This window comes from Megalobrama amblycephala, linkage group LG11 (genome assembly GCF_018812025.1).
Source record: "Megalobrama amblycephala isolate DHTTF-2021 linkage group LG11, ASM1881202v1, whole genome shotgun sequence".
NCBI lineage: Eukaryota > Metazoa > Chordata > Actinopteri > Cypriniformes > Xenocyprididae > Megalobrama > Megalobrama amblycephala.
The window spans coordinates 8,465,731-8,480,460 of NC_063054.1; the positions used below are offsets into that span (position 1 = coordinate 8,465,731).

Sequence of the window (14,730 nt, forward strand, 5' to 3'; positions counted from 1 at the left end):
CTCTTCAAAAACGTTGTAAATAGTCATCAATGACGCTCTTCACCAAGTGCTTACGCAGATAGACACAGCAGCGTTTGAAAGCAGGACTGGTCCGCTGATAGACGCCTGCTTTCAAACGCTTTCAAAACGCTTTCAAATTTAAACACTTCTGTGTGCTTCCAAATGCTTCCATGTACGGAAGAGGATTAGGGCCAAGCAATAATAATAAAAATAAAAAAAACATCTCAAGATTAAAGTTGTTAAATTTCGAGAAAAAAGTCGAAATAAAATGTTGAGAATAAACTCATTAAATTACGAGAAAAAAGTCGTTAGATTATGAGAACAAATTCGTAATTTAACGAATTTGTTCTTGTAATTTAACGACTTTTTTCTCATAATTTAATTACTTTATTCTCAACATTTTATCTCAACTTTTTTCTCAAAATTTAAAATTTTTCTCATAATTTAACGAATTTGTTCTCGTAATTTAATGACTTGATTCTCAACATTTTATCTCGACTTTTTTCTCAAAATTTAACATTTTTCTCATAATTTAACGAATTTGTTCTCGTAATTTAATGACTTGATTCTCAACATTTTATCTCGACTTTTTTCTCGAAATTTAACAACATTTTTCTCATAATTTAACGAATTTGTTCTCGTAATTTAACAACTTTTTTCTCGTAATTTAATGACTTTATTCTCAACATTTTATCTCGACTTTTTTCTCAAAATTTAACATTTTTCTCATAATTTAACGAATTTGTTCTCGTAATTTAACTACTTTTTTCTCATAATTTAATGACTTTATTCTCAACATTTTATCTCGACTTTTTTCTCGAAATGTAACAACATTTTTCTCATAATTTAACGAATTTGTTCTCGTAATTTAACCACTTTTTTCTCGTAATTTAATGACTTTATTCTCAACATTTTATCTTGACTTTTTTCTCGAAATTTAACAACATTTTTCTCATAATTTAACGAATTTGTTCTCGTAATTTAATGACTTGATTCTCAACATTTTATCTCGACTTTTTTCTCAAAATGTAACATTTTTCTCGTAATTTAACGAATTTGTTCTCGTAATGTAACTACTTTTTTCTCATAATTTAATGACTTTATTCTCAACATTTTATCTCGACTTTTTTCTCGAAATTTAACAACATTTTTCTCATAATTTAACGAATTTGTTCTCGTAATTTAATGACTTGATTCTCAACATTTTATCTCGACTTTTTTCTCAAAATTTAACATTTTTCTCATAATTTAACGAATTTGTTCTCGTAATTTAACTACTTTTTTCTCATAATTTAATTACTTTATTCTCAACATTTTATCTCGACTTTTTTCTCGAAATTTAACAACATTTTTCTCATAATTTAACGAATTTGTTCTCGTAATTTAACGACTTTTTTCTCGTAATTTAATGACTTTATTCTCAACATTTTATCTTGACTTTTTTCTCGAAATTTAACAACATTTTTCTCATAATTTAACGAATTTGTTCTCGTAATTTAATGACTTGATTCTCAACATTTTATCTCGACTTTTTTCTCAAAATGTAACATTTTTCTCATAATTTAACGAATTTGTTCTCGTAATGTAACTACTTTTTTCTCATAATTTAATTACTTTATTCTCAACATTTTATCTCGACTTTTTTCTCGAAATTTAACAACATTTTTCTCATAATTTAACGAATTTGTTCTCGTAATTTAATGACTTTTTTCTCGTAATTTAATGACTTTATTCTCAACATTTTATCTCGACTTTTTTCTCAAAATGTAACATTTTTCTCATAATTTAACGAATTTGTTCTCGTAATGTAACTACTTTTTTCTCATAATTTAATGACTTTATTCTCAACATTTTATCTCGACTTTTTTCTCAAAATTTAACATTTTTCTCATAATTTAACGAATTTGTTCTCGTAATTTAACTACTTTTTTCTCATAATTTAATTACTTTATTCTCAACATTTTATCTCGACTTTTTTCTCGAAATTTAACAACATTTTTCTCATAATTTAACGAATTTGTTCTCGTAATTTAACGACTTTTTTCTCGTAATTTAATGACTTTATTCTCAACATTTTATCTTGACTTTTTTCTCGAAATTTAACAACATTTTTCTCATAATTTAACGAATTTGTTCTCGTAATTTAATTACTTGATTCTCAACATTTTATCTCGACTTTTTTCTCAAAATGTAACATTTTTCTCATAATTTAACGAATTTGTTCTCGTAATGTAACTACTTTTTTCTCATAATTTAATGACTTTATTCTCAACATTTTATCTCGACTTTTTTCTCGAAATTTAACAAAATTTTTCTCATAATTTAACGAATTTGTTCTCGTAATTTAACGACTTTTTTCTCATAATTTAATTACTTTATTCTCAACATTTTATCTCAACTTTTTTCTCAAAATTTAACATTTTTCTCATAATTTAACGAATTTGTTCTCGTAATTTAATGACTTGATTCTCAACATTTTATCTCGACTTTTTTCTCAAAATTTAACATTTTTCTCATAATTTAACGAATTTGTTCTCGTAATTTAATGACTTGATTCTCAACATTTTATCTCGACTTTTTTCTCAAAATTTAACATTTTTCTCATAATTTAACGAATTTGTTCTCGTAATTTAACTACTTTTTTCTCATAATTTAATTACTTTATTCTCAACATTTTATCTCGACTTTTTTCTCGGAATTTAACAACATTTTTCTCATAATTTAACAAATTTGTTCTCGTAATTTAACAACTTTTTTCTCGTAATTTAATGACTTTATTCTCAACATTTTATCTCGACTTTTTTCTCAAAATTTAACATTTTTCTCATAATTTAACGAATTTGTTCTCGTAATTTAACTACTTTTTTCTCATAATTTAATTACTTTATTCTCAACATTTTATCTCGACTTTTTTCTCAAAATTTAACAACATTTTTCTCATAATTTAACGAATTTGTTCTCGTAATTTAACGACTTTTTTCTCGTAATTTAATGACTTTATTCTCAACATTTTATCTTGACTTTTTTCTCGAAATTTAACAACATTTTTCTCATAATTTAACGAATTTGTTCTCGTAATTTAATGACTTGATTCTCAACATTTTATCTCGACTTTTTTCTCAAAATGTAACATTTTTCTCATAATTTAACGAATTTGTTCTCGTAATGTAACTACTTTTTTCTCATAATTTAATGACTTTATTCTCAACATTTTATCTCGACTTTTTTCTCGAAATTTAACAACATTTTTCTCATAATTTAACGAATTTGTTCTCGTAATTTAATGACTTGATTCTCAACATTTTATCTCGACTTTTTTCTCAAAATTTAACATTTTTCTCATAATTTAACGAATTTGTTCTCGTAATTTAACTACTTTTTTCTCGTAATTTAATGACTTGATTCTCAACATTTTATCTTGACCTTTTTCTCGAAATTTAACGAGTTTTTTCTCGTAATTTAACGAGTTTATTCTCAACACTTATTTAGACTTTTCTCGAAATTTAACAACTTTAATCTCGAGATGGTTTTATTTTTTTATTATTGCTTGGCCCTAATCCTCTTCCGTATCCATGCGTTGATCATTGTAGCCAATCACAGACATATCTGATGAGTGCTTGAACACAGTGGCCAATCAGATGTGTTTACGATCCCGCTCAACAGCGCTCAAAGCGTCAGATTTTTAAAATTCTGTACTTTTGACATCACTAGTATGTAGTATGTGAATTTTCTGTATGCATACTTTTTTTTTGCCTAAAGATAGTATATAAGAGAACATCCCACAATGCATTGCTCTTGGCCTGAATTGGTATTTCCATTTTGACATACAAACCCAAGTTGCATTTATCAGTCATGATTTTTAACATCTCTTTGTTGAGTCATTATTTGATAAGACCTGGGTTATTATTAGTTTTATAGAATTTTTTTTGTCTTAACTAGCCGCGACGATTCTATTTTTGTGTGTCTTTTATAGCCGTACTGAAAGCAACAATGGACAGTTCACCTCAGATCTTCAAAATAAATAAAAGGAAACAAGAATGTTCAAACTGTCAACTCATTGTGAACTGACAACTGAAAGTGTATTCTACGACAAAGATTGTTTCAGTAACTCGGTAGGTATTTTTAATAATGATAAAATGGTGTAATATTCATGAATTTGATTATGGTACTTATCCATTTCGTTGCCGAGAGAGCCCGCCCACGCGCTCTTCTGATTGGCTCTGATTTTTGATTACTTTATTGCGTCTCATAGTCGCGTCGTATCTTATCTGGTGTGATTAGACACTGGAATGTTATCGCATCGCGTCTAGTTAGGACATGGTGTAACGTTCCATTATATTCCTTTTCTAGTTAAATTTTAGTTTTTATTGTAGTTTTAGTATTTTAGTGCTGTCGTAACTGAAAACTGGTTTCATTTAAAAATGTTTAATGCCATTACATTTCTCAGCACAATCTAGTGTTATAATGGCTATTTAGTGGCAATCATGTGGCAGGTGGAGTTATGAAAATTTTAGTCTAGATTCATCACTTACATTACAGATACAGTTGTTAGTACAGTATCTTATTGTTTAAAAATTAAAGTATAAAAAAATAAATATTTTCAAAAATCACATTAGGGATTTGTTCTCAGCTATTTTACATTTCACATTATCTATTTAACAAACTGTATGAAGATGTAGTTTTTATTTTAATTTCAGTTGATTTTTGTTTTATTTTTCATTAATGATAATCACTCTGCACACTGACTTAAACATAAAATGCAAAAAAAGTTTTTATTTCAGATTTAATTGGATACAATCTCTGATCCCATTCACTGAATTAAAGGGTTAGTTCACCCAAAAATTAAAATTCTGTCATTTATTACTCACCATCATGCCGTTCCACACCCGTAAGATCTTCGTTCATCTTCAGAACACAAATTAAGATATTTTTGTTGAAATCCGATGGCTCAGTGAGGCCTCCATTCACAGCAATGACATTTCCTCTTTCAAGATCTATTAATGTACTAAAAACATATTTAAATCAGTTCATGTGAGTCCAGTGGTTCAATATTAATATTATAAAGCGACGAGAATATTTTTGGTGTGCCAAAAAAAACTAAATAATGACTTATATAATGATGGCCGATTTCAAAACACTGCTTCAGGAGGCTTTGGAGCGTTATGTTTTTAGTACATTAATGGATCTTGAGAGAGGAAATGTCATTGCTCCCTATGCAGGCTTCACTGAGACATCGGATTTCAACAAAAATATCTTAATTTGTGTTCCGAAGATGAACGAAGGTCTTATGGATGTGAAACGGCATGAGGGTGAGTAATAAATGACAGAATTTTCATTTTTGGGTGAACTAACCCTTTAAGCATGCAACATTGAGGTCATGTGACGGCAATGTGCCATATTACTATTAATTATTGTTGCATACTGTATACAATTGGGCAATTGTAATGTTCCTTTACCGTGAAAAGTGCAAATACAAAAAGAAATGCACAGCTGAAACAAACTTCTCATTCTGGATCACAGAAGAATAGGACACTCTTATTTCTGCAATAAAAAAATTAAACACAAATAGTCATTTTTGCTAACTAGTATGGTTGAATTGGATCATCGATGGTCAGAAACAAAGACTAAAGCTTAGATGTGTCAGGATATTTATTAAAATAACTCCGATTGTGTTCATCAGAAAGAAGAAAGTCATATGATGGCTTGAGAGTGAGTAAATCTTGGAGTAATTATCATTTTAAAGTGAACTAATCCCTTAAGTATATTTGTATTAGATAACATTAATTATTGCAGCTTTATGTAATCTCAGTTTGCTGTTTTTATTTATTTAAGGAATACTGAATCTGTTTTTGCATGCTCATATTTAGTCTAGAACTACAATAACCATCATGTTTACATGGCGGACACAACAACTTTATTTCTCTCAACATGGAGACAGGAGAGCTGTCAGTCAATAAATGTAACTCTGATATTTTGTTGTCAATTTAAAAGCAATGCAATACTTATAGTTACTTGAGAAAAGTAATCTGATTATATAACTCCAACACTCATAAGCAGTATGCTAGTATTTCATTCTGATCATTGTGTTTACACCTAAGCTTGTGTTGAATCTCACTAGTCTCTAGTATTGTATTAAAACAAGTATTCTATAAAAATCTCTGCATCTGGATGTGCTGCTCTTTTAAATGTGTGATCCTTTATCTTTCAGTGAGGTATTTTTAGCTGAGTTTCATTAAAGATGTGAGAACCGTACTGTACTCAAAGAATGGGCATGGGGAGGTGGATGAGAGGAAGAATGTTTTTGATGTCCTTTTGTGTGAAAAGCTACATTTTTTCACAGAAAGGGCTTCAGTAAGGTTTTGTTTTTCCAGTGAACACTACACAATTTTTGTAGAACACAATCCCCCAGGCTGCTCATTTAATACTCTGACAGAGGGTGGTGACGACAGCTGTCGAGCACTAAAAAGGACAAAAACAGTCTCATGAAGACACATGAAGGGTTTTTTTGTGAGCATGCAACAAATTGAAGTCATTCACTTAAAAAAAAGCTCAACAACTGAATTTGTTTATGTACACATTAAAAATATGAATATGAGGATGAGTAAGACAGGATTATTGTTTTAAAGAGGGGTTAAAGGTTTAGATCACCCAAAAATGAAAAGACTGTCATAATTTACTCATCACACCCTCATGTCATTCAAGATATTTTTTTTTTTTTTTTTTAAGTCACTGACCACCAAAACCGGTTCCCAGGATTCTTCAAAATATGTTTTTTTTTAATGTCATACAGCTTTGGAAGTATGTGAGGGTGAGTATAATTTTTCCTTTAAGAGTTTTTCACATGTTTGTGATTAAACGCAACATGACAGTAATATAATAGGACTGTTATAGATTAATGATAATTGTATATTCATGTATAACACAGACACTAATGGAGCTCTACACTGTGTGATACCTCCCCCTGCTGTTCACCGAGAGACAGACAAGAAGAAAATCAAAGGTGAGTGTGTCCGTGTGTGTCCGAAACACAGGGTTTGTCCCCATAACCCTGCAATATGGGGACAAAATGGCACAAAGATGGCAATATCCGAAATCCTTGTCCTTGTGGGGACATTTTTTGGTCCCCATGGTGGAAAACAGCTTATAAATCATACTAAGTGATGTTTTTTGTTTGTTTTTTGGAAAATGTAAAAATGCAGAAAGCTTTCTGTGATAAGTAGGTTTAAGGGTTAGATGACAGAATATAGGCCTACAGTTTGTATAAAATCATTGTCTATGGAATGTTCCTATAAAACACGGAAACTCTGGATGGATGGATGGATGGATGGATGGATGGATGGATGGATGGATGGATAGATAGATAGATAGATGATGATGGACGGATAGATGGATGATAGATGGACAGATGGATAGATAGACGGATGGATGGATAGATAGATAGATGATGGATGGACGGATAGATAGATGGATGGTTGGACCGATAGATGGATGGATGGATAGATGGACAGATAGATAGATAGACAGACAGACGGATAGACAGACAGATAGATAGATAGATGGACAGATGGATGGATGGATGGATGGATAGATAGATAGATGATGATGGACGGATAGATGGATGATAGATGGACGGATAGATGGATGATAGATGGACAGATGGATAGATAGACGGATGGATGGATAGATAGATAGATGATGGATGGACGGATAGATAGATGGATGGTTGGACCGATAGATGGATGGATGGATGGATGGACAGATAGATAGATAGATAGATAGACAGACAGACAGACAGACAGATAGATAGATAGATAGATAGATAGATAGATAGATAGATAGATAGATAGATAGATAGATAGATAGATAGATAGATAGATAGATAGATGGACGGATAGATAGACAGAGACAGACAGACAGATAGATAGATAGATAGATAGATGATGGACGGACGGACGGACGGACGGACGGACAGATAGATAGATAGATAGATAGATAGATAGATGGATGGATGGATGGATGGATGGATGGATAGATAGATAGATGATGATGGACGGATAGATGGATGATAGATGGACAGATGGATAGATAGACGGATGGATGGATACATAGATAGATGATGGATGGACGGATAGATAGATGGATGGTTGGACCGATAGATGGATGGATGGATAGATGGACAGATAGATAGATAGACAGACAGACGGATAGACAGACAGATAGATAGATAGATAGATAGATAGATAGATAGATAGATAGATAGATGGACGGATAGATAGACAGACGGATGGATGGATAGATAGATGGATAGATAGACACAGACAGACAGACAGATAGATAGATAGATAGATAGATAGATAGATAGATAGATAGATAGATAGATGGATGGATGGATGGATGGATGGATGGATGGATGGATGGATAGATAGATAGATGATGATGGACGGATAGATGGATGATAGATGGACAGACGGATAGATAGACAGACGGATGGATGGATAGATAGATAGATGATGGATGGACGGATAGATAGATGGATGGTTGGACCGATAGATGGATGGATGGATGGATGGACAGATAGATAGATAGACAGACAGACGGATAGACAGACAGATAGATAGATAGATAGATGGACGGATAGATAGACAGAGACAGACAGATAGACAGATAGATAGATAGATAGATAGATAGATAGATAGATAGATAGATAGATAGATAGATAGATAGATAGATGACGGACGGACGGACGGACGGACGGACGGATAGATAACCAATGTTATATCAACTATAAATTCTGAATTTGTATTAAATATATAAGTATGTATACAATATAGAAGTGTTGTTGCATTTATTGTTAATTTATGTGACATTTGAAACCCAAATGAGGATAGTTATTCGATTTATTTTTAATTCTGTTGTAACTAAGTAGCCACGAACACTAATATGCCGTGTTCACTTTAAGACGCGCAGGGTTCGTGTGTGTTTGTGTGTTCACACACAGTCAGGAAGAGACGCGCAGAGAACCAGACACTCAAATCGCGCCAGCAGCAGAAATGAATGGAGCCTGACCGACAGGCGGCTGGATATCGACGATAAACGTGTCTAAGTGCGAGCGGCTGACCGTCGGGGTTTTTCTGTTTGAATGTTTCGTCAGTATCTCAAGGGTGAGTCGATACGTTTAAATGTCACGGTTTCACTGTTAGCTTGTTAGCCGTGCGGGTTTGCTCTGACTAAAAACTATGACTCAAACTCATTCACAGCAACGGCTCACACTCATATATAGAGGGGACACCCTTAGTGTGCTCAGAGCTGTCGTTGGATTATATCTGTGGTCATTTTTTTGGCTTTAATATGAAGAAAACGAGGGAATTATGAGCTAGCTGGCTAACCGCCGTTAGCACTATTGCTCATAAAATACATCAAATTGAGCGACAGCTTAATTTGACAGGGAAAACACACATTTTTATTAACTTTTGGATATTAAACAAGCTGTTTTATGTCATTTTATTTGCGTAAATGTATTAAAAGTCAATATTAGGTGTGTTTAAACGCATGACAGCAGTGGTCCAGTCAGTCGAGTAGTACCTTGCTGACTATCTTATATGTAAAAGCACCTCTGTTTTCATGTACAACTCTAACGTTACCTGTTTGTGTAGTAGGTGTGATAACCGTGTGTTAGCGTCTAGCTGGAGCTCATATGAATGGCGGATTGTGTATCATTAGTGCCTGCGTGTACAGGATATGCTGCAGGCGGTCCGGTTCTCAGGATGAGTGTACAAATACTCACCTGGATGTGGCTGATGATGAACATGTTTTTGGACTGATCACTCGTACAAATGTTAAACAAACTGTTTCCAAGAAATGTTTCTTGAGCAGCAAATCAGCATATTGGAATGATTTCTGACACTGAAGACTGGTGTAATGATGTTGAAAATTAATTACAAGAATAAATTCCATTTCAAAATATGTTAAGTTATATTAAATTGTAGTAATATTTTACAATATTACTGTTGAACTGTATGCACTAAATGCAGCCTTTGTGAGCAGAAGAGACTTCTTTTAAAAGCATTTAATCTTTCTGACCCCAAACTTTTGAACACTCAGCTTCCACTCCTCTGTGCTCAATTTCAGTTCAATTGGCACTCTTGGAATATCGCTGGCCAAACAAATGCAAGAACCAGAACTGCAATAATAGCTGGAGATTCTATAGCTATAATGAAACTCAATGACAGATAACTTGACCTTGGTGACATATTTAAATCAACAAAATTCGCAATTTTTGAGCATTACAGAAAACCCATTTATATGCATTATTAAAAACACACACCTGAAACTCTCAAACTGACTCCATTAAGGCCATCTTTATCATTGAGCCTTGGATGAGCATTTGTTTCAGGTCTAAAGAAATGTTTAGGGAATTGACACATCTATATAGCATGAGGAAAAAATGTTGCATTGTGATTTTCGTCTTATGTTATATAATCAAAGCGATGTATTTTGTGGATGTCTGCCAAACGATTGGCTGCATGCTGTTGTCTTGAGTGGGCTGATTCCACATACTGTATATAAGCTCACAGAGCGCTGTAGTAAAGGTCTGTGTGTGTTTAGTAGAAGTCTTTGGAGTGCCAGAGCTCTCACACACAGATAAGCCCCAGGCTGAGATCAGGAAGTGCTGAGAGAGAGTTTGCCAGGGCTCAGCATTGCAGAGTTTGGGCCGAAACTGATGCTTCTGCTTGGGTGGCTCTTTCTCTTTAATTTAGACCCTGAGATCCGTCATGAATGTTGCAGGCTTGTTGTTATAAGACAGTCTATCTAATCCATCTTTCGATCAAGGTTTTTTTTATACATTACACTACTCAGCAAGGACGTATCAAAAGTGACAGAAAAGACATTCACATTGTTAGAAAATAATTTCTTTCAAAGGCTTTTGAACTTACTATTCATCAAAGAATCCTGAAAAAACATGTATCACGGTTTCCACAAAAAAAATATTAAGCTGCACACAATTCTTGTTTGCCATCACAGGAATAAATTATATTTCAAAATACAGTACCATTAACATTACTATTTTTAATGTTTTTGAAAGAAGTCTCTCAAGCCTGCAATTATTTGATCAAAAATACAGAAAAAATACAGTAATATTGTGAAATATGTGATTATTATATTTATATTATATTGTAAATATTTATATTGTTGGAAAAGATTTCTATTTTGAATAAATGTTGTTCTGTAACTTTTTATTCATCAATGAATAATGCAAAGCAGCACAACGGTTTCCAATATTGATAATAACTGAGTATCAAATCAGCATATTAGATTGATTTCTGAAGGATAATGTGACACTAAAGACTGGAGTAATGATGCTGAAAATTCAGCTTTGCATCACATAAATAAATTATATTTTCAAATATATTAAAAGAGAAAACCATTATTTTAAATTGTATTCATATTTCAAAATATTACTGTATTTTCTGTATTTTTGATCAAATAAATGCAGGTTTGATAAGCATAAGTGACTTCTTAAAAAAAAGTTATTTTAAATAAATAATATTTTTCAATATTACTGTATTTACTATATTTTTTATCAAATAAATGTAGAGAGTTCTTTTAAAAAATTTTTTTACCAACCCCAATCATTTGAATGTTAGCATACAAGGTTCGGTGTAAAATGTTAAAAAAAAAAAAAAAAAAGGAAAAGTCACTAAAGTCTAGTTTAAAATATGTAACAAGTTTTTCAAGATATTCATTTTTAGACTATTTTCAAGGAATGTTTTAGTGCGTGCACACACTTTAAAGATGCAAAAAGAATTTTGCAGTAAAATATGTAAAAACCACTAGGCCAGTGTTATATATTTTGTTCACTTGAGTACTTACAACATCCCAAATGTTTCCAACTAATTGTAAATCGTGAGAAAATTTCAATTTTAACAAAGGCTCCGGGACGTGTGAGGAGTCGCCTGTCAATGGCGTCATAACCGTATTACCCTCAGTTTTTTTTTTTTGTAGACAGACACTATGGAAACACCAAAGACGCTTTAATATTTACATGTTTTAATAGACAAGGGAACAACGGTTTTGATATATTTATAGACAGAAAACTAATTGTTGTTATATAGCTCAACACGTTTAGTCTTATTGTTTAAATCAAATTTTCTTGATTTTTTTTTTTTTTTTTGCCAGTACCATGCTTTACCATGCCTCAGAGAAAAACACTATTTTGTCAAGTAGCTAACAGCATAATCAGATGCAGCTTTATTTTTAGTTAACAGTAATATAGAAATTTCTCCACCATACAATATGTTTTAAAGGTGCCATAGAATCGAAAATTGAATTTACCTCGGTATAGTTAAATAACGAGTTCAGTACATGGAAATGACACAGTGAGTCTCAAAACTCCATTGTTTCCTCCTTATGTAAATCTCATTTGTTTAAAAGACCTCAGAAGAACAGGCGAATCTCAACATAACACCGACTGTTACGTAACAGTCGGAATCATTAATATGTACGCCCCCAATATTTGCATATGCCAGCTCATGTTCAATGCATTACACAAGGGCAGGCAGTATTAACGTCTGGATCTGTGCACAGCTGAATCATCAGACTAGGTAAGCAAGCAAGGACAATAGTGAAAAATGGCAGATGGAGTGATGATAACTGACATGATCCATGATATCATGATATTTTTAGTGATATTTGTAAATTTTCTTTCTAAATGTTTCGTTAGCATGTTGCTAATGTACTGTTAAATGTGGTTAAAGTTACCATCGTTTCTTACTGTATTCACGGAGACAAGAGCCATCGCTATTTTCATTATTAAACACTTGCAGTCTGTATAATTCATAAACACATCTTCATTCTTTATAAATCTCTCCAACAGTGTGTAATGTTAGCTTTAGCCCATTAGCCACGGAGCACAGCCTCAAACTCATTCAGAATCAAATGTAAACATCCAAATAAATACCATACTCACACTATCCGATGCATGCATGCAGCATGCATGACAAACATTTTGTAAAGATGCATTTTGAGGGTTATATTAGCTGTGTGAACTTTGTTTATTCTGTTTAAGGCAGTCGCGAGCTCGGGGGTAGGGAGTGCAAGGAATTAAAGGGGCAGCAGCCTGAATCGGCGCGTTTATAATGATGCCCCAAAATAGACGGTTAAAAAATTTAATTAAAAAAAATCTATGGGGTATTTTGAGCTGAAACTTCACCGACACATTCAGGGGACACCTTAGACTTATATTACATCTTGTGAAAACACGTTCTAGGGCACCTTTAAAATTAATTGCATGCCATTTATCAACACAAGCCATCCAGCATTTAATGTAATATTTTAAAATCGATCTATCTTACTGCAGTGTGTCTCAAACAAGTGTCTCACAGCTGCTGCCGAGCGAACGCACAGAGTAACGTTATAACATCATTTTCAACACACTCAAATGTATCTAATATGATAAACAGAGCTGTGTTACCTCATACTCATGACCTGAAAAGCGGAAGCGGCGCCGGCGACTGTGGCATAATAAAAGATCCACTGCTCGTGAGGCGTGTGTTGTGCAATCGCTCCAGCGGCCTCGTTCAGCTCCCACAACACTCGCTCCTGCTCTGCTTCATACTACAGTAACGTTAATAATCACATCCATGACCATGATTTCTTCCCGAGTCCTATCCCAATTCTTTTCCACCGGCTGTTGAAGTGAAGACCACATGTCCCAAGATTCCGCGCTCAAACTTGGCGTCATCAAGCTATGACTTTGTTTTGAATAGGCCTCTAGCAACCTCTGGCAGACATAAAATATTACATATTGCACCTTTAATGGTTTATTTATTTGCATTTTTTCTACATGATATTAGATCTGCTTTATCACCCTGACATTTCTTTTTCCTCCCAAAATATATCTTTGAATTTTAATCCAGAAGTTAAAAACATGCTCATCATAAAAGAGGTGCATTCAAATTAATGCATGTATGATTTGCATTTTTAATGTCTTTTTGAATAAACTAATACTACATTGACCCACCTAGTTTAGCTGTAATTATTGATGCACTGGAAGCTTTGTGTTCTTATTTTTGTCTTTCTTTTTCTTTAAGGAGATCAAGACTGCTCAGAGATGCCCCAGAAAGCAGTCTCGTCCAGACAGTAACAGACAGACACACCTGAGCAGACAGGTGGCAGCCCCACCCTGAACACAACGCTGGGCTGGACTCCAAATCATACGTTCGCAGGATTTGAGTTGGTGAGTGTCATGTGAAACGCTAACGCAGACACATCCGGGTGAGTCTTATATAACTGAGGAAGCTCTCCTGCATCAGTGAGTGCTCTTATGTGAAGTGCTCTGATTTTGTTCTGCGCCTGTCAGTGTCATGTCTGTCTGTGTTGACTCACGGCAGTCAGACAGTACCAACAGGTGCTGGGTGTCGACACAAATTTCATGATTTGATTCGATTCAGTTCCAATATTGATTCAATTTGATATCGATAAGTATATATCAGGTACAGTACATGCCAATTTTTGTCATGTAAAAAAATCTCTGAACTAATACTGTAAACTATAAAGGAAACCCTGTCATTTGGTGCATTACTTTAATATTAAAGGTTCAAATGTAAGCTGGTTAAAATGGCTTCGCCTGTGCAACGCTCCTGGAAAGAGTGAACATGACTGAAGAGAGCCATCTCTGGGAGATCTGCCTGCATGCCTTAACATAAAAATCACATAAAGTAGCGTTATGGT

General features: G+C 33.3%; 1 protein-coding gene across 1 annotated transcript in view; it reads left to right on the forward strand.

The window, feature by feature from the left end:
* Positions 1-8,978: 8,978 nt before the first annotated feature.
* The window catches only part of fam20b (FAM20B glycosaminoglycan xylosylkinase), a 45,985-nt gene continuing 40,233 nt past the window's right edge, over positions 8,979-14,730 (forward strand). Inside the window, exons 1-2 of the mRNA XM_048208555.1 lie at positions 8,979-9,161; positions 14,091-14,236. The gene's annotated coding sequence lies outside the window, so the exon portion shown is untranslated. The remainder of the gene's footprint in view (positions 9,162-14,090; positions 14,237-14,730) is intronic.